Here is a 25,903-nt window from a genome sequence, read left to right as displayed (position 1 = left end):
CAGTATGACCTTTAAGTAGTCTAAGTGGGCAGAGCAATGGACTTCAAGTCAGGGAGATCTGAATTCAAATCTAGCCTCAGACACTTACAATTTTTGTGACCCTGAGCAAGTCACTTAACCTCTATCTGACTCGATTTCCTCATTTGTAGATTGAAGAAAATAATAGACCTTCACCCTGAGATTGTTGTGAAAATCAAATGAGAAATATGTAAAGAGTTTTTCAAACTTTAGAGTGCTAAGTAAATGCTAGTAATTATTATGAATCAGTAATGTGATATCCCAAAAAGTGAATATGATCTTAAGCTGCAATAATAGAAATGTTATAAGGTTTGAAGGGGAATACTGAAAATATAGGAAAAAAATCCAATAGTGAATAACCAGGATAGTAAAAAGGCTTCCAAATCATGTCATGTGAGAATATGTTGGGGAAAATTAATATTTTTCTACAAGAATTGATGGGGGAAGAATTGGTATCTCCACCTTTCTTCAAGTATTTGAATAGCTATCAAATGGAAAAAGGATTTGATTTGTTCCAAAAGTTCCTCAAAGGGAGAACCAAGAGTACTAGATGAAAGTTCCATAGAGGCAGATTGAGACTTATTTTAAGAAATATCTTCTTAATCAGAATTGTGCAAATATAGAATAAGATGCTTTTAGTGCCTGCTCACTGGGGTTCTCAAGCAAGCACTACATGAATACTTGTTGGGAATTAAGATTCTGGTTCAGATGTGAGAGTAAGTGGCCTCTGAATCCCCATTGCAACTTCAAGATTCCATATATAATGAGACTGGACCTCATGTGTAAAATTACCCATATATTATAAGGGGCTATCCCCTGACCTTTAGCAGTGACTGACCTTGATGGCTCAAAGATAGGCTAGAGATATCTATTCTGCCTATTTCCCCCACTGAAAAAAACTTTAATTCATGACAAGAGAGAAAGCAGGAAGTTAGGACTGAAGTTCACTGGGGTAGGGAAAGATAGATACAGAGCTAGAAAAAGAAAGAACATATTATACAGAAATATAGATATAAACACACATATAAAGATATCTATAAAGATACACACATATATGTATATACACATATTTATGCATGCATATTTATGTATGTATTTATATGTTGTGTAAATTCCTTAAATATTGCTTATTTAGGGACTATTATTGGATTCAATCTAACTTCTTATGCTGTTATTATTGGGGGAAGGGAGACCCTACGATTGACCCCTTTTCCACCAAATACTAGTTCCACAATGAATACATATAATAATAGTAAAGAAACCTATTTATCCAAATCGTAGGAAAATATAAATCAGAGAAGGTATAAATACATAGGAAGATACATGCTAGGCAATACAGAATAAAGAAGCTCTCCTTTTGAAAGTGAGATAACTCCTTTCAACCAAGAAGAGAGTTCTAGATCTCACCCAAGAGGAAATTCCACCAAGTCTCTTGAGAAGCAAGCTAGGGATAAGAACATGACAGAGACTATCAGTTTCTTCATGTCTTCCCAAAGTCTTTTTCTTTAACAATCTGAAAGGATGCTGACTCTGTACAACTTCTAACATAGAAGCATACAAAGAGTTCTAAAGAAGACTTCTTCCAAACTGAAGTTCTCTAACTCTAGTCAACTCCATCCTCCCCTTCGCAAAGGACAAGATATGGCTTTACTCATTAACATTTCCCATTTGGGCTTTGGGAAAGAAGTTACATTCAATTCTGCACTTTTGAATCCCCTCATCAACTCCTTTGTCAATGGAGAAAAATGCCTTACTTCTTACTCCAGAGAGTATGTTCTATTATATCTAGATTTACCATGGCAAGATTCTTTTATAGTAAGTAATATTCAAAAGCAAGAACTTAAAACATGCTTATTGAATTGAATATTGCTCCAAAATTTCCAAAGAAAAAGATGGTATTGCATTTTTTTTCAACATTTGGCATAAACAGCAAAGTGACTAGGAGAAGAGGTCAGAATTTGGATTGGCACCTACTTCAGGAGAGAGTCCTTTTATAAGCCTAGGAACCTCTTTTTATTTTGAATAAAACTTAAATCCATTATTCTACAGGCCAAACTACTCTATGAAAATGGTCAACATCAACAACATCCATTCTAAAACCTTGCATTCCATCTTTATTTTCAATTCTGACTACCACCAAGGAAGCATTAACAAATACAGCACAGCACGGTAACAATAAGATATATAACCCTCTGAATTTACAAGTTTTCGTTCTCTTCAAAGACACAAAGTAAAATATATTGCATCTCTTTTCTAACAGCTTAAGAATAATTAAAAGACTGAATAACATAGTGAGAGAAGGGAATAAAGAAACACAGCTTCTTTAAAGTGATCTGTGCGAGGAGCTGTCTCTGGTGCTGAAATGATCTCACTAGCAGGTAGAAAATTGGATCTTGAGTCTACGGAGGAACACAGGAAGAAATAAAAACCAATTGCAATAAAAGATCCAATCTAATGAACTTTTTCTGGAGCTAGGTCTTTGGCAGAAAAAGGGAGAAAGTGAGCAAAGACTGGTTTAAGAAAATTCTATCTTTGAGGAGAAATACTAATTTGCTAATATCATTCATATTAATTCATCCAGTTGCTATAATAAAGAGGCCCCCTGGCAAGTTCACTGCTTTGTAAACTGCAATTTATTGCAGATATATTACAAGTATCTCACTGCAGAAAACATGATTATGATCCAAATTTTCCAAACTGTTATTGGTTTTAACCTAGAATATGCCCTCCTTTTATTCTGTCCCAATTACTTTTGTCTCTTTCCCTCTTCTCTACTTCTTCCTTGACCATCCTTCAGACCCTGCTCCAATGGTTTCCACCAGCAATCTGCCTGTCTTTCTTCTCCACTGCAGTTGTAACTATTTCCAGCACCTGCTTAACTTATAGGTGATTTGAGTGCTATGTATATGGTGAGACTGGTGAGGTCCTGAAATACTCCCCTTTCTAAAAGTACTTCCCCAACCAACCAATCCCTCATATATGATACAACTCCATTAAAATTCCATTCTTGTACATTAATGCATTATCCTTATCCATGTAATCCAATCTCATCATTATATGAACAAAGAAACTGAGTTTAGAAAAGGGAAATAAATCAGATAGTTATTCAGCAGACCTAGAATTCCAATCAGGTCCTCTATATTTAATAAATCATCATCATCATCATCATTCATGGACAGGTTATGATATGCAGTGATGGAAAACATTTCTCCCGTGATTCAACCACAGAGTTATTGAGGTATTTAGGATTTGGTGTTATGTTTTCTTTTTTGGTTCTTTGGATCTATGACTTCATCAATATAGGGGATCTCTGGCTTAGAAATGCCTTCTACCAATTCACATCAGCAATTTATCCATAATTTATATTCTTAGGGAATTTCCTGAAAGATAAAGTGAGCCTAGAGTCATGCAGCTAATACGTGTAGATTGAAGTCAGATCTTTCTGAATTCAAGGGTAATGCTTTATCTTCTTCTAAAGCATCTTAGAAATATACTGATTATTTATTACTATTGTTGCTATTTAAAACAAGAATTTGCTGAAGAGAAGCAAAAATTTAGGTCCAGAGGATATGATAATGCAAAAAAGTAGGTGTTACCTTCATAGTAGGTTTTGTAGCAATAAATGTTCTGTTGAAGTATCAGGTAAGTAGGATATTCTAAAAAATACACTGGAATTGGAGTCAGAAAAATCTGGATTCCAATTCTAGTCTTGAGACAAAATACCTGTGTAACTTGGGGTGGAGGTGAGGGGAAGGGCTTTATTTTCTTGTCAGTAAAATGAGATCACACTAAATAGCACTGCCATCTCTTCCAATTCTCAATTTAGGAACCTATGTCAAGCTATTAAAGAAAAGACTGGCCCAAAGAGAGTATAGAAAAAAAAGGATGGACATTTAGTTTCCACAGCTATGAAAGTTAAGTTAGAAATATGAAAACAAATTATAAAATTGAAATTCATAAAGACATGAAAGAATAATCAGGAATGGAGGTTTTAGATTTGAACAGGAACTCTCTAGACTTTGTCCTACCCTTCCTCAAGCTATCTTACCCTAAAAGAATATAAGAATGGAAGTTTCTTGGGGGTCTGGGACTGTGCTCTGTGGTAAAGAAGGGGAGTTTGCCTCTTGGACAAGGAAAGATTGGGAAAGTGAAGATGTGCCCAATAGCCCAAGCTCAAAGAACCAAAGGAAAAACTGCTTTGGTCACATTTTGCTTTAAAATGGGTATATTACATACCTTACAAGGGAGAATGTAACTGGAAAAGATCCTAACCAATCAGGTAATCCTTAAGGAAGAAGTAGAGTCAACTAAACCCCATAAAAAGGCTAGATTTGGCCCCTGAAAGTATGTTCCCCTTCCATGGAATTGGGGTACACCCAAGAATTCAAAATAAATCTTTCCTGCATTCATCATTGAGTCAGTGGAGTTCTTTGGTAAGAACTTTGTTTCTTACAGTATGGATAGGAGACTTCCCTTAGATCAGAGATTCTTAATCTAGAATTCATGAACCTTAATATTGTGATAATTGTATTTCAATATAATTGGTTTCTTTTATAATTCTACGAGTTTTGTTTTGTACATTTAAAAACATTATTCTAAGAAAGGGCTTATAGGCTTTTCCAGACTACCAAAGGAGCCCAGGACATTTTAAAAAAAGTTTAAAACTCCTGAAGATTAAAAAATATATATCCACACTCACTCTGCTTTCTATCTTCAGTTCTGCTTGTTCTTAACCCCACAGAACAAGATGCTTCTCCCAAGATAAGATAATCATAGAAAATCAAATTATGCTGTTTATCTCAACTCTGGTACCTTCCTGGCTCCCTCATTTTCCTCTTTTCTCTGAGTGAAGGGCTGGAGAATGGAGCACTAAACTCCACCCAAAGCTTTCCTTTAAAAGGGGCAGAATTTGAACTTTGCAATTTACTCTGTTTTCCATCTGCAGCTCTGTTGAGACTAAACTTTGTGGAATTAGATGCTATCTCCCCCACTCTCAATCTTCTGACTTTCCTTTTATATTTTAACTTCCTCCATTAGATAGTAAACTCGTTAAGGGCTGAAACTATGGGTTTTTTCCCTCTTATTTGTATCCTCAGCACTTTACACAGCATCTGGCACCTAATAGACATTTAATAAGTGTTTATTGAATTGAATTGAATTGAGTCTCTATCAGAAAACAACACAGAAACCCACCTCACCTCAGGGAATTAACATAACCAGGTGAATAACCTGGTGGAGAAGGGAGGCATGGATTGATTGAATTAACAATGAGTGTAAAATGCACAGCAGGACCATATTGGGGCTAGTGCTACCCAACCACATGTGGCTCCAATAGCACTGATAATCTCTCTGTAAACTGAAGACTATCAAGCCAGCTGTTTCCAGTTTATATACATATATATGTGGGGAGTTTTGTGTGTGTGTATCCTTATTCCCCCCAATTTTTCTGTATGTCAGATAACACTTGTTATCTTATGATACCATAAAGAACTTATATGATAGGAATGCTCCAAGTTTCTGCTTTTTCATTTGAGTCCTTTCTTCAGGAATTAGCTTTTTTGTTTTTCCTGCAACCTCCACCCAGAGAGAAGCAAAATTAGTTGTTCCACTCCCTTCCCTCCTCCCTTCAAATACCTTTGGGGCGAGAGCTCTCCTTAGAGATAACACAAAGGCAAGTATAAATCTTTCCAGCCTTGTTTACAAAGGGATACAGAATGTCCTTGCCTATGAATTTGCCAGTGATTGTTTTGGATAAGTCCAATATCTTCACTGAGTCCAAGTTCCTTATATGTCTAATAACTTTAAATCTATGATCTCATAGTTCTAATCCCCTCAACTAGTTCATGTTTATCCTCTTTACATTTACTCTCTACATAGTTGTATATGATCATGGTTTCTCTCCCATTAAAATGCAAGCTCATTGAGAGTCAGCATTTTTTCCCCCACTTATATTTGTATCCCTAACACTGAATATAGTGCCTGGCAAATAGTAGATACTTAATAAATGCTTATCAACTGACTGATTTAAATTAATTTATGTGTGAGTCAAGACATCAGCTATATCATTTTACCATTTTTATCTACCTCAAAATCCTGTGGTGATGGGCAAATGATGAAGCAGCAGGTGCAGATACACTAGGAGCTGTAATCACAGTTCAGTACACTGCTTACCCAGGTCATAGTGATATGACACCAGAAATTTAATCATTAACTTCAAGATATCCATGTGGTTTCTTTTGCCTCATAAAAGAGCAACTTTGGAGACTGTTTTGATTGGCACATCATAAAGCAAGTCTGGGGCCTGGGTGAGTCATATAAACTCTACCTGGTTCTTTCCTAGTCCCTCCCTGACCCATCCTTAACACCTCCCTAATTCTTTCCCTTACTCCCTAGATTCTGCTCTTGTTCCTTTTCTCTCCTGAGGCTTCAAAATTTCCCCAACCCAGAAGCACTTTGGATTAATCTTACATGATTCTGCTTTGGTTAGTCATATGTGTCTGAGCCCATGAATTATTTCACATAACAAATGGAAAATCTCTGTGACCTGTGATAAATGTTTGCTGTGATTGTTTCACATCTCTTGAATACCTATCTTTTCCCGCCACAAAAAAAGAGTTAGCAAGGGAATTACAGTAGAGTAGTCTTATTATTAAAGAAATATAACCTGGGGATTTGACATCATAATTTGGCTTTCTGATTGGATACAGTAACTGTGAAGATAAGGTGGTTTTGTCAATGCAGTAAATTCAGCTTAGTATTCTGCCAAAGAGCTCCACCTGTTGTGAGGCTATAATAAAAGCCCAATCAAAATCAAAAAGGCCACTTATAATCTTATCATTGTTCCTCCCTGCTAGATTTCCAGATTGTTAACAATAATTTTGGCTCTCTGTTAATGCCCTCTAACTACCCAAAACCTCATCACCATGAAACTGGTGTAGATTTTGCAATTAAAACCAAATTTGGTTACCAAACATGTACATCTCCTAAAAGGAGTAAATGACACATTTATGACAATACGGTTGCCACCTGCAGGAAAGTACCTTGTCACTACCATTGGTATGTGTGCTCTTAGTGATGAAACCTGATGAGGTCAAAAAAAATTATGAAGCTCTGGAGACCCTCATCAATGGATTTAAAATGAGACAGGGTTATATGCAGTTACCCTCATTCTCTGACTTACTGGCAATGGCTTGGGATGAGCTTTGCTGTCTAACTAAGCTCAAAATGCTCCACAGAACCTGACTCTATTATCTTCATGGCCCATGGGAACAAATTGTTCATATCTACCTAATCTTATCCGGGAAATTTTTCACAAGCTTGGGGCTGTAAAATTAATCTAGGTTTAGAATTCACATAGTGTTGAAGAAGGTAGGTACAAGTTCCTTAGTTCTCAGAACCTTCATTTAAATAAGACATAAGAGAAGAGGAAACTCATAGCACAAAAGTAATACACAATTGACAAACATAGTGGCCACTTAACAAACAATATCAAAATATACATCATCATCAGTCAAAGAAGCACCAACATCTAAATTCCTTGGCTAGGAGGACTCAAGATCACAGCTATTCAAAGTCCCAAGGGGGAGCCATTGCTAGAAAGTTTGTACAAGACTTCCTAGCCCAAATCTTTAAAGTCCCTTTCTACTAAGGGGTTTTTATAGACCAAGAACAAAAAAGGTACTAGGCTAAGTATTCTCATTTGATGCATGACTCTTGAGACATAGCAGCCTCTCAGGTACAAAATATTTCTTCACAAGAGGCTCACCAAGGAGATTATTTGTTCATTCCTTTAGAAGGACTGTGTTTATTCAAGGAACTGGACAGGTTTCTGAGGTAAACACAGGTCTGCAATAAAGGCTACTCATTAATTAATTAATGTACCAGAAGAGTAGCCTTAACTTCTTTGTGCTTTTCCTGGAATTCTAACAGATAACTATAGGTACTTTCTCATGTTCTCAGCAGAAAGTTCCACAAAAGACTTGGCTGAGCTTATCTAAGAGTTCTTATTCACTAAGATTCCTTACAGGAGTAAACACACCTCTAACTCACAGACAAATTTAAAACCCATCAGTTATCCTCAGCCTGGTTTATTAACCCATCTGCTGAGACAGTTTTAACTGGGATGACCACTGAGCATGCTAAGCTTCTTGGAACCACAGGTGAGAGTCAGATGGCAGGTAAACACCAGAGATGAATGAGAAGCTCTGAAAAGGGCTCAGCAGCCCTCACATCAGAGGTGCTGATCTTCCCTGGAAAGCCATACCAGAAATGACCACTGAACCAAAGAAAAGGACAGTTTACCAAAAAACTCTCTGATACTTCTTTGTCTTCCATGCCATCTAGCTGCTGGCAGCAGTTTAATTAAATTGGACTGATTAATCTGTAGTTTCATTAGGAGCAGTGGGTTTCTAACAACCTCTTTCCCAGATTCAATCAGCTTTTCCAATAAGGAGAACTAAGAAGACTTACTCAGAGGAAGATCCATTGCAAGAAGTCCCGAACCATGTGCTTTCACAAAGAGGAAAAGATTCACCAAAACTTGGATTAATTGACATCACTTGTGTTCAGATAACTATCATCCAGGGCAAAGAGCATTGATTCTGGTGTCAGAAGACCTATCTCTGATAGTATCTTGTATAAGTTCTCAGTTTCTTCACCTTTAAAATGAATGTGTTGAATTTTATGGCTTTGAGGTTCCTTTGACCTTTATAACCATGATCCTATGAAAAAAAGGGTGAAAGAGAAACAGGACAGAGGAGTACTATAGTTGCTAGAATATGAGAATCGAAAATACAATCAGATCAACCATAGCCATTGTGAAACCATGAGACTAAAAGACCACAGTGGCAACAGGACATCGTTTCTACAAAATGCATTGCATGCCTATAAGGAAGACTAGAAAGGCACACCCAGTGAATGCAGTTCAGATGTTTATGAGCAGTACCAGTGGCAACCACAGATTAAGAGAAGTCAATAAAGACATTAAAAAGAACCCTTTCCTCCTGAGTGGCAGCAAGCACATTTCAAGTCTCTCAACTGAATTGGTCGGAGGAGGGATTATTTCATAAAATACACAGTCTTTTATATAGAAATACATTTCACTCAAATGGGAAAGCAAGGAAATAAGGAAGGAGGATAAGATGAAGAGAAAATCACAGAAGGAATTAGTCCCAATCAAACAAATTTTAAGAATGGGCAAAAACATTATCAGCTCTTTTTGAAATGACAAAGAATTGGACATTGAAGGTGTATCCATCAGTTGGATAATTGTTGAATCAGTGGAATTATATAAACTTGATGAAATTAGTTGCTAAAAGAAATGATGAAGGAGATAGTTTTAGAGAAACCTAGAAAGATTTGTTGGAACTGATAGAGTGAGAGGAGCAGAATTAGGAAAAAAATCTGTTTATCCAATAAGAACAGCATAGAGATAAATTTGAAAGACTTAGAAACTCTAACCAGCACAAACCCAATTCTATAGTTCCAGAGGACTTAAAATGAAACACACTATCTCCTTATAGAGAAGTGATACTCACATTGCACATTGAGATATATTTTGTGAATGTGGCCAATATAGGAAATTGCTTTTTTAGGTATATTTGTAACTGAGAGGAAAAAAATCTAGAACAATTTTTTTTTAATTAATTGGCAGGAAAAGCTAGACAGTGCAGTGAATGGAGCACCAACCCTGAAGCCAGGAGGATAGAGTTCAAATCCAGCCTCAGACACTTGATATGTCCTAGCTGTGTGACCCTGGGCAAGTTAATTAACCCCAATTGCCTCAGGAAAAACAGTTGATAGAAGGATTTAGGTGTTGTGTAAATACTTACAAATAGCTTGAAAAATAAGGCTAGGGGCAGTTAAGTGATGCAGTGGATAGCACACCAGCCCTGAAGTCAGGAGGATCTGAATTCAAATCTGGTCTCAGACATTTAATACTTCTTAGTTGTGTGACCCTGGGCAAGTCACTTAACCCCAACTGCCTTAAGGAAAAAAAAAGAAAAGAAAAGAAGGCTAAAAATCTCAATCCATAGGAAAAAAGGAAGAATTGTGCAGCGACTTGCTTTGGATCTATAATATTTTTCATTCTAACATAGCAAATTGATGACTATCTTCAAATATAGGTTCATTTCACACAGAGAAAGAGAGATTCAAAGAACATTTCCCTTTAGTCAAGGTTATAAAATGACAAAGTATTTCTTAAAAAAAAAGATTTCACATAAAGGTAGGATTTCAGGAATTATGACAGCAAATACGAAAATGTACATATTTTTACAGGAAAGGTATTTAAAGGAAGTATTGGCAAAGAAAATATATTATAAGATTTCTTACTAAATCTAGAGCACATTGAAATTCATCATCAATCAAGTAAACATTTGTTAAGCACCTATTATGTGTCAAGAATCAAGCACAGTACCTAGAGTTGAGGAATCAAGTCCACACAATGAACTACTCTCTAAATTCAATGAGTTTATATTCAAATGAGGAAGACAAGCATAACATATAAAAATATGCACAGAAGAAATATAAAGTTAATAAATATAAATGCATATGAAATAATTAAATAACTGCCTTTGAATTAGCCAGTGCAATAGTGACCCAAAGAACAGATAGTCAAACCTAGTGTGCATCTTGATAGCTGTTCCTTCACCTGCTTTGTGAAGCCAGTTCTAGAGCTCACCTTCAAACCATAGGAGATGTTTCATTTTCCCAGGCTTTTATGATACTGACTTTAAAGATCCCGTGAAAATTACTAGGCTTTGGGGCTTTAATGAGATCCTTTTTAATTCAGAAAGAACAGCCCCATCAATTGAAAAATGATGCCCATTTGTCATTTTCTATTCTGCAGCCTCAGGATCACACTGGTTACTGGCAGAGACATAGGACCACAATTAATAAAACATAATTACATGCATAAGCCAATATGACAGCCAGAACTCTCAACTTTCTCTCCACTTCTGTTTCTGACCCTGTCTCTCAATGTTATCTGATACCTTTCTTTAGGGCTTAATGTTCTCAACTCTAATACAAATTCAAGATTGCATCAGCCATTGCTAAGTGCATCTTCATATGGAAAAAGCTCCGAATCCATCTGTTAAGAATAATAGTCACTTTCATCCCTCTTTGCCTCAGTTTCCTCAACTTTAAAAATGAGATAATAACAGTACATACATGCCAGAGTTTGTGGGAATATCAAATGCTATGATATCTGTAAAACACAGCACAGTACCAGGCACAAAACAGGGGCTAGACAAGTGTCAGCTATTACTATTGTTATTATCATCATTATATAATTATGAAATTTACAGAGAGATACACAAGCCCATGCATGTGAAATTGTTCCCACCTGAACCCCCATTTTCTCTAGGAATACTTATATGGTGAATCAGCAAATATTTACTGAAGTCTTAATGAGTCCAGAACAATGAACTCGGTCATTGTTGTATTACTGTCATTTAATATCAAATTTTGGTCACTACCATCTGGTGTCAGACATGCAATAAAAATTTTCTTGGTCTCTGCTCAGAATATTCTCTAGAATATATTACCCAGCCCAAAGAATAAGACCAGGATTTGACCTCAGGATGAAGAAAACTCTTCAGTTTAAACAGCAGTTTGGAAGAGGAAGTAATGTGCAACCTGGCTGGGAACACAGGCTGGGGGCCAGGTTGTGAAGGGCTTTAAATGTCAGAGGAGTTTAAGCTTGATCTAACAAGTAACAGGGAACCATTGAAGTTTATTGAGTAGGGGAATAATGTGGTCAGATTTGCACTTAGGAAAACCAATTTGGCAGCTGCGTGAAGGGCAGATAGCAGAAGCAACAGACAAGTTAGGGAGACTAATTAAGAAGTTATTTTCTCTCCCTCTCTCAAGAGAGATATTCATTGCAAGGACAAAATGAGACAGCAGAGGTGAAAGCACCTAAAAATAAGAAGTACTCCATAAATTGTAACAGCAGGAATAAGTTGAGACCTGTCATCTCGAAATCCACATCAACTTGATTTTAGTGTTATTTTTATAGTTTTTAAACTCCTTTTTTCTCTCTAAGTCTGATCCTTGTGGGAAAGAAGCAGGGATATTCTGGTAAATATTTAACAAATGGCTCTGAGGGGAAAATATGGACATGAGACACTTTTCAATTTAATCTGGATTATCACATTTTCTCCATCACTTTTTGTCAACAAATAACTCAATAATAAATCAAGCCCTGATGTGTACCATTTGTAATTTTCCAAGGTTTAAATCTGCACACTGAAAATTTGACAATCTGCTCTATAGAATGAATATAAGGTGGCTCCAGTATACACCACTGAAGATAACCAACATGTATAGCGAGGAGAGATTGTTCTTATTGGTGTTTGTTCTTCATTTTCAAAGAGAATTCTAACAGTAGAGAGGTGATTCCATGACGTGGAAGTCAAATGGATTTAAGTGATGGAGGGCTGTGTAAGGTCACCATAATCTCACTGGATTATGGGAGAAAACCGACTTCTGATCCCATATCTGCTCTTGGACTTCTATAAAATTTTGAACAAATCAGTCTTCCTCTCTGGGTCTCAATCTCTCTATCTGTAAAAATAAGTGGATACTTAATATGATCCTTAACATTCTATAATTCTAACAGTACCACTTACCTCTTTTAATGTATTGGAAAGAGAGAGCAAACAGTAGCGAATAGGGATATTTCTTTGTTTCTGAGAACTCATCAGAATAGTCTGATGGCAACGAATGAGTATTAGGGAGAAGCAACAATGAACAACAGGCAGATGTTCTGGTAGCTAGATAGAGAACAGGTGGTGTTTTGATGTTGTTTGTCCTGCATGCTTAAAGAGGACCAGGATGACATCACAATCCTGGGGTCAAAGTGCAGAGTATCTGTGTCTGATCAGACCAATATGAGCTGGGAAGGCTTTACCACAGGTTGGGCACAAAAAGTGCATATGGCTCAGGCATGCTGGGTAGGTGGTGACAAGTCTGTCAGCAATTAATGGGGACCTAGCCTCAAAGTCTGTGTTCTCATAATCAGGAAAACAGGGTTATATTGTGGGGAGGTAGAGGGAAGCAGCTGTTTCCCACAGTCCTAAAAAAGAGCACCAAGCTCTGCATCATTTGGAGATTTTCTATAAATACAAGGAGATCACTGACTTCTTTTTAGGGTTAGTCTACTTGCTAAGCATCCACAGTGGCTAACTCTATTTAGGGGCTAACTCTATTTAGGGTACTAAATCCTTTTCTAGGAATTTAGCCCAAGTTATGGAGTTAGGGGTTCATTAGGAACCTGCTATGCCTTTCTCCATGATAGTATCTTCCTACTGTTAATTGTGAATTCTAGTAGGGAATTTAGCTTGTGTATTTCCCCTTCAATTAATTGCTAAAACTCTTTTTTCTTTGTTAATAGATATATGTGTGTGCTACATATAATAAATATATATATATATATTTAATCCACTGTTAGCAGCATAATAAAATATTTGCCTCTTGATAATAAATAAATACATAAGTAAAATAAATGAATGAATGAATACAAGGAGACCCAGAATACCCAGCCTATTTGTTAACAATTCCTAGATTGTTCTTAATATAAGGAATGTGAAGCTGATTATTTATGCTAGCTAAAAAAATAAGAAAGTCAGGAGACATCTAGTCATGGTTCCCTCATTCCCTAGTGTGACCGTGAGGAAATTGGTTCCCTGACTAATATTCCTGGTATGTTTGTTTGTCTTCCTCTGCATGTATCTTTGGAGAAAGCTCTGTGTGCTGAGCTATGACAAAACCTGCTTGAGGTCTAAGTGACACAGAGAGCTAAGTGACAGTTACATTTCTGACAATATTTTGAGAACCCTTCTGTATTCTCTCAGGCATGCCTACATAAGTGGTCACAGGGCCCTGAGACTTACTCCCAAGTGTAGGATTCTGATATCTGATCTTTGAATAGACTGAAGAATTAAGCAGGATCCCTTTAAAAAACTAGACCATAGAAACAGGCAAGAATTTAGGGAGGGAACAACATTAGGTTCTGATATTATAACTGAAAAATAATTTGGGAGTCTTAGTCGTTATAGACAAAGCAAGAACTAGTTAGTAGGAATGGGGTATAAGGGGAAAATAGAGTCAGCATCATGGGTAAATAGAAGTTTAGTATAATGAAAAGATCACAGGATTTAGGGTTAGGAAAATGTGGCATTCAAATCTTGCTTCAGACACTTACTATTTATTTGATTGTGACCAAATCACTTAATCACTCTGAACTTCAGTTTCATCATCAGTAAAATCAGAATAATCACGTCTGTGATATCTAATGGCTTAGAATTATTGTGATGATCATAAAAGACAGCGTAAGTAAAATGCACTGGAAAACCTTAAATTTCTGATAGAAATATCTGCTGTTATTATTCTGAGATAATTGTACTATGGATTTAGAACTTTAATTCAAGTTTCTAGTTCTGGATCTGTTAATAAGATACTGAATGATCATGGACAAATTACTGCCCATATCTGGGCCAGAGCTTCCTCAGCTATAAAATGAGAGTCTGTGCCCAGATGGCCTTGATCAAGACTTCTTCCAACTCTAATGTAGTATGAATCTTCTCCAATGTATCTCTTTTTTAATTTTTTTTATTAGCCCTTTGGTCTTGGCCAAACAGAACAAAACAAATAGAACTAAAAAGAAGTAGTCTATCAGTCAGTAATAGGGAGCCTTTTATTATTCCAACACAACTATTTTTCATAAATTCCAAAGATCTTTCTTGACTTTTTTGGGTTCTGAGGTTGGAAACAGTGGGTCAGGAGATGGCCTTGGTGCGAGGAAGACCTGGATTCAGGTTCTGTCTCTGATACTTAATGACGGTGTGACAGTGAGCAAATCACTTAATGTCTCAATGCTCTAAGCAGCTTTCTAAGACCACAGATTGCAAAAAATAAATGCTGATTTGCATTGGTAACAGGAGTTTCCTCATGTAAGCATTCCTACTATCAATGAAATTAAGATTGCAGTTCCTATGCCTATCCATCTGGCCTCCCCAAGGTGCTTCCATTCATTTGGCTACAATAGTGCACTCTTTCTCTTCACTGCAGAGAGAGAAGGTAAGTCTTTCATCTGCTTTCAGAGCACCTCCTATGATGATAGCTCTAGAGCTGAGAAAGACCTCAAAAGCTTGTAGTCCAGCCCCTTCATTTACAACAAGGATCTTCTTCTTTCAACACTAGATCTGTAATTCTAAACCATGTGCTGTCCTTTTGTAAGAAAAGTAGTGTCATAACAATAATGGTTCATCACATTCAAATATAACATTTACTAAACAAAAATAAACATTTACTAATTTGCAAATATAAACATTTACTTACCATTGTAAGCTACATACAAATGACTATTGTCAGTGACATACATGACCTCATTTGAGAGCCACTATTGTGGAGCAGATAGAGTACAGGTCCTAGATTCAGAAAGACCTGCATTTCAGTCCTGTCTCAGATACTCACTAATTTGCTGGGTGACCCTGAGGAAAATATTTAACCTCTCCTGCTCTCAATTTCCTTTTCCTTAAAATGGAATTAATATTTGCCATTAGGATTGCCAGACAAATCAAATGGGATAATTCTCCTAGGATTTACAAATCCTAAAGCCCTATGTAAACATAGATTATTTTGATTGTTATGATTATTATATTTCACTATAAATGATTATTATTCTTCACTATAAATCTTATTGTTCCCATTTTGAACAATAGTGAACCTAAAATTAAGATAATTGAAGTAATGGTGTCAAACGCACGCAGTCCCAGACAGAGCTGGAACTCTCAGTTTTTTCCTGATACTTCAGTCCATGCTTCTTCTAGAACAACAAAACTTCCTGCTTTTAATAGCCAATTCAATATTATTATTCTGTAAGAAATTACCAGCAGGATGATTTCAGAAGGCCTGGAGAGACTTGCGTGAAATGAGCAGGACCAGGAGATCATTATATATTTCAACAACAATACTATATGATGATCAATTCTGATGGACGAAGCCCTCTTCAACAATAAGATGAACCAAATCAGTTCCAATAGAACAGTAATGAACTGAACCAGATTCACCTAGGGAAAGAACTCTGGGAGATGACTATGAACCACTATGTAGAATTCCCAATCCCTCTAATTTTGTCCTCCTGATGTTTGATTTCCTTCACAGGTTAATTGTACACTATTTCAAAGTCTGACTCTTTTTGTACAGCAAAATAAGTGTATGGACATGCATACATATATTGTATTTAACTTATACTTTAACATATTTAACATGTATTGGTCAACCTGCCATCTGGGGGAAGGGGTAGGGGGGAAGGAGGGAAAAGTTGGAACAACTTGCAATACTGAAAAATTACCTATGCATATATCTTATAAATAAAAACCTATAATAATAATTTAAAAAATAGCCAATTCAAGGCAACCTGTTTAAATAATGCCTTAGGAAAGTTACTTTCAATTCCACAGCCATCTTTGGAAACAGTTCATGGGTTCTTCTCCGAATGTTTCATCATCTCAAAACTGTTAAAACTAAGCCTGTCAACCAGCTAAAGCTGGCTGCATTTCTTCTCATTTTCATCTCTCTTTCTGTGTGTCTCTCTCTCTCCTCTCTCTCTCTCTCTCTCTCTCTCTCTCTCTCTCTCTCTCTCTCTCTCTCTCTCTCTCTGTCTCTCTGTCTCTGTCTCTCTGTGTCTCTCTCTCTGTGTGTATGTCCACAATAGTGAGCTCTTTGGTTTCTGTGTGTGCCCTTGAAACCCTCTAAATGAATCTAAGCCATCAGCCCAGCAGGGCATATTGATGTGCTGTCACAGTGAAACAGCTGGATGAGTATTAACAGCTTGTATGTGTGCACAGTTCCAGCTGACCTAAACAACTGGCCTCCAGTCTCCAGATGTTCTGCGATACCACTGTCTGACAAAAGAGCAAGCAGCTGTTCTCAAAGTAGTGTCCTGGTTTCCTATCCCTATTCTTCCCTATTCTCTACCCAGTCATTTTCTTTATAAGTAAGTAGTGACCAAGCAAAGGGAGGTCCTTTTTGGCTCATAGTGACATTAATTTGATAGTCTTGTGGCAGCTTTCTTTTGAGGATGAATGATGAATTTCTATTAAATTTTAGAATGGTTCAAAGAGTACATCTGGTCCCCATCACCATCAAATATGCAAAGTATAATGACAAGAGCATGAGATCTGGCATCAGAAGATCAAAGTTCAATAAGCCTTGGTTCTACCATTTAGTAGCTATATGATCCTTCAAAAATCATAATGATAAAACAATACGTACTAGAACCAGAATCTGATGTGAATGAATCATTTTCTACTATATTGAGATAATAATAATAATGATGACTAATATTTGTATAGTACTTACTCTGTGTTAGGCATTGCACTTAGCTCTAAAATTATTATATCATTTGATCCTCTTAATAATACTGAGAGGTAGTAGTAGCATTATCCCCATTTTACACCCAAAGAAAGTAGGTTAAACAGAAGTGAAGTGACTTGCCTAGGATCAAACCACCCTTCATTTGATCTCTTTAAGCCTCAGTTTCCTTATCTATAAAAATGGCAATAGGGAGACTTGTGCCATGCATCTCACACAAGATGAAGCAAGATGGAAAAAGTATAAGCAAGAGCATTTTTTCAGTCCTTGGATAACTTTTATCATATTATGGAACCCTGATTCTGATGAGGTTTAGAAGCCCCATCTCAATGATATTTTAAATGCCTAAAATAAAATATATAGGGGCATAAAGGAAATTGATTATATGGAAATACAATTATCAAAACTTTTTTCAATAAATTTATGGACTCCAGGTTAAGAACCCCTGATTTAGTCCAAGCCCTTCATTTAACTGATGAAAAAACTACCTGGCCCTTGAATTTTAGAGCATGAAATGTCGATCTGGTTTGTGATTTCATTGAAAGGGAAAACTCCTCCCCCTACCACTCACTATTCGTTTTGCTTTGTTTTGTTTTGTTTTTAATTGAAGCTTTTTTATTTTCAAAATATATGCATGGGCAATTTTTCAACATTGACCCTTGCAAAACCTTGTCTTCCAATTTCCCCCCCTCCTTCCCTTCACCCCCTCCCAAGATGGCAAATAATCCCACATATGTTCAACATGATAAAAATGTATTAAATCCAATATATGCATACATATTTATACAATTCTCTTGCTACACAAGAAAAATCAGATCAAAAAGGAAAAAAATTAGAAAGAAAATAAAATGCAAACAAACAATAAGAAAAATGAAAATGCTATGTTGTGATTTACTCTCAGTTCCCACAATTCTCTCTCTGGGTGCAGATGGCGCTCTTCATCACAAGATCATTGGAACTGTTCTGAATCACCTCACAGTTGAAGAGAGCCACATCCATCAGAACTGATCTTCACATATTCTTGCTGTTGTCATCTACAATAATCTCCTGGTTCAGCTCATTTCATTTTGCATCAGTTCATGTAAGTCTCTCCAGGACTCTCTGAAATCATCCTCATGATCATTTCTTGTAGAACAATAATATTCCATAACATTCACATACCATAACTTATTCAGCCATTCCCCAACTGATGGGCATCCACTCAGTTTCCAGCTCCTTGTCACCATAAAAAAGACTGCCACAAACATTTTTGCACATGTGGGATCCTTTCTCTCCTTTATGATCTGTTTGGGATATAAGCCCAGTAGAAACAGTGATGGATCAAAACTGCATACACAGTTTGATAGTCCTTTGGGCATAGTTCCAAATTGCTTTCCAGAATGACTAGACCAGTTCACAACTATACCAACAATGTATCAGTGTCTCAGTTTTCACACATCCCCTCCAACATTTGTCATTTTTTTTTCAATCATCTTAGCCAATCTGACAGGTGTGCAGTAGCATCACAGAGTTGTCTTAATTTGCATTTCTCTGATCAATAGTATCACTATTCATTTCTTGGGGCTTAAGTAAGGTTAAGTAACTTAAGTAAGTAAGTAAGTAACTTGTTCAGAGTCACACAATAAATCAATGGGACACATCTTGCTGATTCTAAGGTCTGTCCTCTATTATATCATATGCATGCATATGTGTGTGCCTGTATACACATGTGTGTATACATATGCATGTATGTATAGATGTACACATACACATGCACATATGCATACATACATATACACACATATAAAATATTAGTTAACATGCATATATATTTGTTTATATACACTCATGCATACATATAAGATATATGTATATGTAGGTCTGTGTCTGTGTCTATATGTATGTATACATACATAAATATGTATAATTTTTTAAAAAACAATTTTACCTAACGTTTTCTACGAGAGTCAAATCAAGCTAAGATAAACCCATTGATTTTTTACAGCTAGATTGAGTCTGTCATGTATACTAGATGGATGAGGGCTTCTATTTGTAATTGGCATCTACAGTATTGGGCATCAAAGTCATGACTCACTTGGTAGAAAGCATGGACTAATGGTATTACTGTAAGCAGTTTCATCTCCTATCATTTACACATCTATTATCATTTTAATTATTTGTAGTTATTAAGTTGGCTCATGCATCCACCTCTGTGCACATTTGCAAACACACCCACCCCACTCAGGCTTCCAAATAAGTCTCAGAGCATTTTTGTTCTTGTGGAGAGTTAGCCCACCTGTGGTGTTAGTAACATTCTCAGCTCCCAACCCAGTCTTTCATTATAGACTCACTGGTCAACCAGCATTTGTTGTCTCCCTCCCCCTCCCCAAGTGATTGCAGCTTTAAGTACTCTTATAACCCATCTACCAACTTCCACATTAGAAGTCTATGTGGGGGGTTCCTTTTAAATGTGCTTTTTAAGTATCCAAGAACTCAAGAGAAAAGAGAAAAGACAAGGCTGACAGAAATTGCAAATAAATGTTGCTGGAAATAGATTTTTCCATGCAGGATTTAAACAGCACCCCTGGGGATCAATGAAGCCAATATACACCACAGGTGAGAAATGAGAAATTGTTAAGAACATTCAAAGCAGGAATGGGACTTAGCTGGATATTTTGGTGATTTTGACACTAGATGCCGAGAAGAACCAATTTTTATTTTCAAAAGACCTCTTCTCTATTACTCTGAATTAACACAGCAGGACATAAAATCCTTTGCCATACATGTATTAACTCTAGGTAGGTCCCAAAACTGGACAAGGAGGGGTTGGGATGAATGAGCATGAGCCAGGTGTGGGCCTTTCCTGAAACAAGGAAGGAAGAATAGAATGATAGATGGGATCTAGAAGTTACTGAGTCCAGTTCCTTCAGTCTGCAGATTCAGAACCAGAGAGATGAAGAAACTGTCCCATGACTACATAGCTAATAAAGAAGTCCAGTGCTAAATGCAAAGGTATTGAAAAAAAGCCAGCTACATTCTTATTTGATATGATTCTCAGGTTTATTTGTAAGGGATCCATCAGGAGCTTCCCTCAATCCCCAGCTCCCAATCAGTTTGAATACCTCTCTGCCCCTAGGGACCATAAATATGTGCTCTGACACCTTTAAGAAGAAAATTAAAAACTCCTAATTGGTTTTCAGTGACTGGAACCATCCTTCAAGGTCTTGGGCTCTAGACATCAGCAGGATGGATCCCTTTGACCCTCCTCTGCCTTTTTTTTCCTTTTTTCACCCGCCCCCATTCAGATTCTAGCCCCAAGCTTAGCAAAGTAAAGCTGTCTATGACCTGAGCACGTGGAGTCTCCTTCCCTCGCTAACACAGACACACATGATGTAGTTGCATGGATTTATTCTTGTGACCTGAGAGAAATATTAATAGAATTCCTACAAAGGCACATGGCAAAGGCAGACGTGTAATTTGCTCATATGGCCTGAGAGGGTAGCTTGTTAATAATGTTTAAAAAGCTCCTGCATCCTAATAGCCTCCAGAATATGATATACACAAACTACTCCTTCAGGCCACATGGCCAAGGACATCTTCCTCACAAGGCTATTCAGAAGTTCATAAGCAAAATTCCCAGACTGAAACTGAGTCAAGATGCTCTCAGTTTTAAAGAGTTGAAGAGTCTTTCTCTTCCTATCAGTGATTCTACTGATAAGAATAAACTTCATAGATCTAAATAAAAGAATAACCAGCAAAAAATAACCTTGCTGACTCTCTTCAATAAGACAACTGAGGCCGTTGCTGTGAATGTAGATTAGATTAATAAAATTTAGTAAATGACAGGAGATGTGGGATATGGAGATAAGGAGGGGGGATGGAGGACAAGAGAGAACAGTCGAGGATATCAGGGATCCAAACTCAAGAAACTGGGTAGAAGGTATTTCCCTTATTCCCTTATTCTTAACTGAAATAAGGAAATCTAGAGAAGATTGGTTTTTAGGGAAGAAGACAATGAGTTCCATTTCAGAAGGGTTAAGTTTAAAATATTGATGTGATATATGCGATGTAATACCTATGTGTGTGTTGATGTATGTTGAATTCAATTTAACTGATTCAATTCACAGATGTCCAATCGGCCTCATTCACAAACAAACTTCCTGATCCCTTTGTCTTGATTTCTTCATCAAATTCATAAAACTTTTTTTCTAAAAATGAATTTCAAGCTTGGCTCAGTGGGCAATTGACTGACCCCACTACTCTTATTCTTTTTATAGAGAAAGATGAAAAGAGCCTGGTATTGATTGTATGGAAAGATGATTAAGAAAGTGATTAATCTCCTCGATTAAATAAAATTAAAAAAAATTCTGCCATTAGATTCAATGCTGTGTTGGTAAATGTTTAACAACTGGCCTTCCCAAAAGATTGCAACTACTTCAGAATAAGCCCATCTCATAATTGAAAAAAAACTCTAGTCTAATCCATACCAAATCAATGATCCCCTAGATATATTATATCCAACAAGTAGTCATTTAGTCTTTTTAGGAGATCTCCATATATAAAACCGACTACTTCTTAAGACAGAACATTCTACTTTTGGACAACCCTAATCAGAGATGTGTTGGAACCAGCTTGAATCATCTTATGTGACCTGATCGTAAAATTTTCTGTCTGAGCATTTATGTTTCAAAATGGGTGAATGGTGGGGCGGCTAGGTGGTACAGTGGATAGAGCACCAGCCCTGAAGTCAGGAGGATCTGAGTTCCAATCTAGCCTCAGACATTAACACTTCCCAGCTGTGTGAGCCTGGGCAAGTCACTTAACCCCAAATTGTCCCATCAAAAATGGGTAAATGCTACAAATGCGACTCTGATGTATTCTTTTTTGACTTCCCAGATTTAAAAAAGCAATAGAGAAATTAATAGTGTAGATTAAATTTAAGAGGGTGTCAAGCAAATCTTTTGGGAAGGCCAGCTGTTAGACATTTACCAACACAGCATTGAATCTAATGGCAGAAATTTTTCTTTAATTTTATTCAATCTTAGGCTTCTCTCTCAATTTGTGTTCATAGGTTAAGGTTTCCAGAGGGTCGATTGACAATTTACTATCCTCAGAAGTCTGAGAGTAACCTGAGGAGTGGAATTATTATTACCATAGGTCACAAGTTACCAGTTTTGTCTCTGAATGCTTGGCTAACTAAGATCAAGCAATAACAAATACAATAGACCAAACCTTCTTCTCACAGCTGTCACTTTCAGGTAGGACACAGGGCAGTTTCTCTTCCTTTTTTGCTTTTAAGATAAGAGACATGAGAATAGATGTATGCCCTCTCCTTTTCTTGAGACACCTTTAGATTGCTGTTAGATTGCCTTTCTCTGTTCCTAATTAGATATATTTATCTTTTGCTGGTCTAGTTTTTTCGATAACAAGGCAGAGAGGAAGAATAGGGAAAAACTCTCCCCTCCACTATCAACCCATAAGATGAATCCCTCTAAATAGCTCAGTACCAATTTTCTGGCTTGCCATTTGATTGCACCACTCAACTGACCAGCTGTTTATATACACAGTCAAGAGACTTGGTCTTCTCAACCAATCCCAAGAAGTTTCCTTGGTGACATCATCTACTTAGCATTCAATAGCCCAAGATCCTATGGTCTTTTCTTTTTTGTTTTTCTGAAGCCACTAGCCCAGGGTCACTGGGCTAGGAAGTATTACTAGGAAGTATTAAGTGTCTGAGATCAAATTTGAACTCAGGTCCTCCTAACTTCAAGGCTGGTACTCTAACCACTGTGCTATCTAGCTGCCCTGATCCTATGGTCTTTTCAAATTAATTATGGGCTTGTCCATAAACACATTATAATGAGATTATATTTTTAAAAATCCTTAATATCTAGTCCACACATCTTGTTGATTGATTCAATTAAGGTCTCTGTGCTTTAATTGGAGGTAGGAATGAAAACCCATTTTTATATTTGTATCCAACCATTTTGCACAAATTACTTTTCTTCTGCCATTTGAAGTCAAGCAGAATAAACTCAGCCCCTATTTCGCATTACAATTCCTTCTCTTAATCAGGCAAAAAAAATCAGCACCCCCCCCAAGTTCTTTCCATTAGTTGTCATACATCATGGACTCAAAATCCTTTCCTATTTTTACTGCTTTCCTCTGTTTTAAACTACAGATCATCAAAGTTCTTCTTAAGATGTCTTAACTAGAACTAAAGGCAATGGTCCAGATGCAGTCTGACCATGGCAGAATATTCTAAAAATATCTACAGTATAGACCTAATCACAGGAGTAGGAAGGCTTCCAGGTCACCAGCTTCCTCACAGGATAGTGGGTGAGGTCTATCTAAATTTGTCCTTGAGTTTGATACTCTTGAAAAGAAAGTTTCTACGGAAAAAGTTCCCTGCATATAGCCTAAATTCTACATTCCCATCGTTTTCTTTCTCGTATCAAACTCATTTCCAGCGCTCATTAAGCTGGCTTTCCAGATAGTTGGTTAAGTTAATGTATTTGCACTTGGCTCATGCATTAATCTTTGCAAACTATGAAACATTTTTGTATAAACGTCCACCTAGCCATAAATTATTGCTTAATTCATCATATGGTATGGATCTTTCCAAAGGTCCATGAGGGCCAGACCTCTGTAAGGAAATGCTCATTATAAGATGCTCATGGGCCAGTTATGTGCTACCCTCTTGGAAACGGATGCCCATTCAGGGTTCAGTACTGTCTCCAAACAATGACTGAATCAGTAGTTTTCAGGATGATTAAATATAATGTTTAGAATCAGAGTTTAGAAAAAAGGACAACGGGAGGTAAAGAGGCATTTAATATTCTCTTTATTCGTTTTAAAATTTGAAGATGTAAGAGAAGAGGAAAGACATTGGTGAGCTCTTTTGGGGACTGCTGGGATGATGCTCTCCTTCCTATATGTCCACCTCTGCACAAATCTGCCTTATTTCTTAAATGGGACATTACCTATGTTTTAAGGAAGGGTACCTTTCTACTAAAATCTGCCCATAATATTGCATCATGGTGTAGTACAGAAGTGAAGCTATGGTTTCAAGGATTATACTTGGAAAGTACAAACTGTGGTGGGACTTATTGAGTTGAAAGGCTCTGAACACAGGTCTAGCCTAGCAATGGAGCCTGTATGGATATTCTCACAAGAGAATTTGTCTATGTAATCAAACAAGGAATATTTATTAAGTACTTACTGGATTCGAGCTAATTGCTAAGGTTCATAATTCAATAAAAAAGTAGAAAAAAATCTGCTCTCAAAGAGCTATTAGGTGTGTCACCAGAAAGCCAGACACCAAGAATTTAATTGTCATAGCCAACCCAACTTATGGAACCATCAAGTAGAGCAGAAAGGGCCAGCTCCTGCCAACTTCCCAGAGCTGTTCACCTGATATTCTTTGGATGATAGTAAATACCTTTACCCACCTTTCTGCCTCATCAGGTAGAGTGGTGGCTCTTGCTTTCAACGAGGTAAAATCCTAGTGGAATGACTGGACTTTTGCTTAGCAAAAAAAAATCAACATGGTTGCCTTGGGCCAATTCATTCAGAGACACCCACAAAGGTCCTTAGACTTAAAGCTCACAGACTTCAGACATTATCTAGGCCCACCCCCAGATTGCACAAATTAGTAAACTGAAATTCAGAGAGGTTAAGTGACCTCAGTCTTCAGATTCTAAATTCAGTGTTCTTTTGCCTATTTAATGTCCCCTATATGTCACATCTTAGCTTTTTCCAAATCATGCATTGAAGAACAGTGACATTCTCTGCAGTGAAATATACCAGTGTTTGGAAACTTGAAGAATTATGGGGGAATCAAATGTTATTGTTCTCATCATCATCATTCTCATTGTTATTGTTGTTGCTGTTATTGTCATTATTCTAGGTTTTATAAGAAAATGTAAAGGCTATAAATACTTCTTAATATTAGAAATGAAATATCAAAAAAATACCTCATTATATGACTTTCCTGATTCCATAAAATTAACAAATTAATTCTCCTAATTGTTAAAGTTATCCTCCCCTGGAAATTAATTTGTATTTATTTTATATTTGTGATCTTTCTACATGTTGTTTCCTTTAGTAGAATACAAGCTGCCTTAAAGGTAGGAATCATTTCACATTGTTCTTTCTATCCTCAACAGTTAACCAGTACCTGACACACAGTAGGTACTTAAAACAATACAATAAATGTTTATTAAGCACCTCTTATGTACCAGGCACTGAGCTAAACTGGGGATATGAATCTGAAAAAAAAGAAAGATAGCTTTTATCTTTGAGGAGCTTACAATCAATAGGAAAAGGTAATACACCAAAAAAAAAAAAAAGAAAAGAAAAGAAAAGGCAGAGGGGAGTGCTACAGCATTTGGGGAGGAGACAGGTCCTGGATTTATTAGGTGGGGTTAGTATACAGAGTCTGATAAAATTATTCCTTGAAGTAAACATGGAATAGCACTGATGGGCATCAATTAAACCTTATACTTTAGTGGAGATCATGAGT

The 25,903-nt window shown here is 36.8% G+C and overlaps 1 long non-coding RNA gene across 1 annotated transcript in view; it reads right to left on the bottom strand.

Moving 5' to 3' along the window:
* The window catches only part of LOC116419876, a 57,676-nt gene extending 44,838 nt beyond the window's left edge, over positions 1 to 12,838 (bottom strand). The window contains exon 1 of the long non-coding RNA XR_004230209.1: positions 12,654 to 12,838. This is a non-coding gene — a long non-coding RNA (uncharacterized LOC116419876). The remainder of the gene's footprint in view (positions 1 to 12,653) is intronic.
* Between the last annotated feature and the right edge of the window lie 13,065 nt (positions 12,839 to 25,903).

This window comes from Sarcophilus harrisii, chromosome 6 (genome assembly GCF_902635505.1).
Source record: "Sarcophilus harrisii chromosome 6, mSarHar1.11, whole genome shotgun sequence".
Lineage (NCBI taxonomy): Eukaryota > Metazoa > Chordata > Mammalia > Dasyuromorphia > Dasyuridae > Sarcophilus > Sarcophilus harrisii.
Note: the sequence above shows the minus strand (reverse complement) of the source record. Positions and strands in the feature narration are given on the sequence as shown.